The sequence below is a fragment of the Penaeus vannamei genome, chromosome 12 (assembly GCF_042767895.1).
Source record: "Penaeus vannamei isolate JL-2024 chromosome 12, ASM4276789v1, whole genome shotgun sequence".
Classification (NCBI taxonomy): Eukaryota; Metazoa; Arthropoda; class Malacostraca; order Decapoda; family Penaeidae; genus Penaeus; species Penaeus vannamei.
In genome coordinates this window covers 44,316,791-44,319,104 of record NC_091560.1, presented here as the reverse complement: position 1 = coordinate 44,319,104, position 2,314 = coordinate 44,316,791, and the positions used below count along the sequence as shown (strand labels likewise).

The following is a 2,314-nucleotide window of genomic DNA, read 5'->3' as shown; positions in this document are numbered from 1 at the left end:
AAATAAGAAATGAATAAAACAAAGACAAACGCAGCGACGAAATAACGAAATAAATGAAATAACGGGAACCATAGACACAACAGCGCATGAAATTACTCCTTAACGTTCCGGCATCATTCTCGCCCAATTAACCAATTAACTATCTCCCTTTTTCTCTCTTTTCCTTAACGACCTCAACTGCATTGTCTCGTTCTTTAATTGCCTCTTGTTTGCTAGTTCTACGGGTTGTGGACTGGGTAATGTGGTCCGTTATTCGTGTCAGTGTGTGGGGCTTTCGTGAGTGTGTGTAGACTGGTCTCAACACAGTACTCACTGGCTTGTCTGGTTGTATGTACGGCTCTGTGTGTGTGTGCGTGTGTGTGTGTGTGTGTGTGTGTGTGTGTGTGTGTGTGTGTGTGTGTGTGTGTGTGTGTGTGTGTGTGTGTGTGTGTGTGTGTGTGTGTGTGTGTGTGTGTGTGTGTGTGTGCTCGGTGGTTTTATTGAGAGTGAATTTCGCACACACACACACATACGTGATATATGTATGTATGTATGTATATATATATATATATATATATATATATATATATATATATATACATACATATACATATACATACATATATATATATATATATATATATATATATATATATATATATGTATGTATGTATAGGTATATGTATATATATATACAAGTATACATATACATATGCATATATATACATATATCTATACATATATATGTAAATATATATACATATAATGTATATATATGCATGTTCATGCATGCATGCACGCACACACTCATATGTGTGTGTGTGTTTTAAAGAGTTTGCTTGGTGGAGTCGTGTGCAAATTTATCGCGAAACACGTCACCAGAACATGCACTTGTACTTGATTCGGACTTAATTTCAGTCCCTTCTGGTTCAGACCAAACCACCGACCCTTCTCAGGCCTCTCACGCCCCCCCCGCCCCCAACCCTGCCGCCTCTTCCAACATTTACTCTCTCCTTTGTTCTCCACCCTCTTCCGTTGTCAGCCTTCCCTCAGATCCGCCCCCTCGAGTATCCTTCCTGCCTTCGCCCCTCCCCCTTCTCCTTCTTCCACTCCCCCCCCCCCCCCCCCCTTCTCCTCTCGCCCCCCGCTCTGACATGCCCCCACCCGCCCCCACCCGCCCCCCCCAGCCCCCTCGAACCAGCATCCAACCGCCCGCGGGATAAAACAGAGGTGATTCAGACCATTTCTCTCACTCGCGAAGGGAAGCTGGGGCTGAACAGAGAGGGTGAGTGATCTACGTTGTCATTTGGCTTACGAGTTGTTGTTTTTTTTTTTTGACATTTTCGTTTGTGTTTGAAAAAAAAAAAAATAAGGATAATAAGCTACTAAAGGTGCTGTCACACTAGCACTTTTTCCGTCATTATTTTTTTTTTTACAAATTTATTTTACAGGAATACAAACCTTTCTTAATATAGCTCTTGATTTGAGTATGCTTGGCTGAAGAAGTTGACGGAGAGGTTTTCAGACGGAAACGATCATTATCGTCTGACTGGAAAATCGACAATTCACTGAAAAATTGACAAAATTTACGAAAATTCTTTAAAAAAAAATGATGGAAGAAGTGATAGTGTGACAGCACCTCAAGGGGCTTCTAAAAGAATCAGATTTTTTTATGAAGTGGTTTGCCCTGAGTATCTAATAATAGTTACTAAGGGACGTCCAGAAGATTTAGAAATGTCTTTGTTTATGGAGTGGTTTGCCCTGAGTGCATCTAATAATAAGTGTTTATTTGTGTTCTGTTATTGTGAAAGAAATAGGTGAAAAATTTGCAGCTCTGTGAAGATTTTTTTTATATAGATATATATCGGGGCCATTCTGTTTGCCAGTATGTTTAGCTATTCATGCATACATAGTGCAGGGGGGGGGGGGTCTTAGAGCTTATGTATGTATGTTTATATTTATACACATATAGACAGACAGATATGTGTGTGTGTATGTATGTATTTATGTATGGATGAGTGTCTATATGTTATGCATGTACATATATATATATATATATATATATATATATATATATATATATATATATATATATATATATATATATATATATATATAGACAGATAGATATATGTGTGTGTGCGTGGATGTGTGGATGTGTGAGTGTGTGTGTTTATGTGTGTCTATATATCTATGTCTATGTTTATATGTCTCTATGTATGTATTTGTATATATATGAATGGAAAAACCCACAATGCACAAACTAGATTTACTGAAGTAAGTGAGACAACAGTTTCGGAATCGTCCTCGATTCCATCTCCGACCCGAAGATGGA

General features: G+C 38.4%; 1 protein-coding gene across 1 annotated transcript in view; it reads left to right on the top strand.

Annotated features, from left to right (window-relative positions):
• Window positions 1-1,148: 1,148 nt before the first annotated feature.
• LOC113826663 (uncharacterized) overlaps window positions 1,149-2,314 on the top strand; it is a 34,146-nt gene continuing 32,980 nt past the window's right edge. Inside the window, exon 1 of the mRNA XM_070128358.1 lies at window positions 1,149-1,264. The gene's annotated coding sequence lies outside the window, so the exon portion shown is untranslated. The remainder of the gene's footprint in view (window positions 1,265-2,314) is intronic.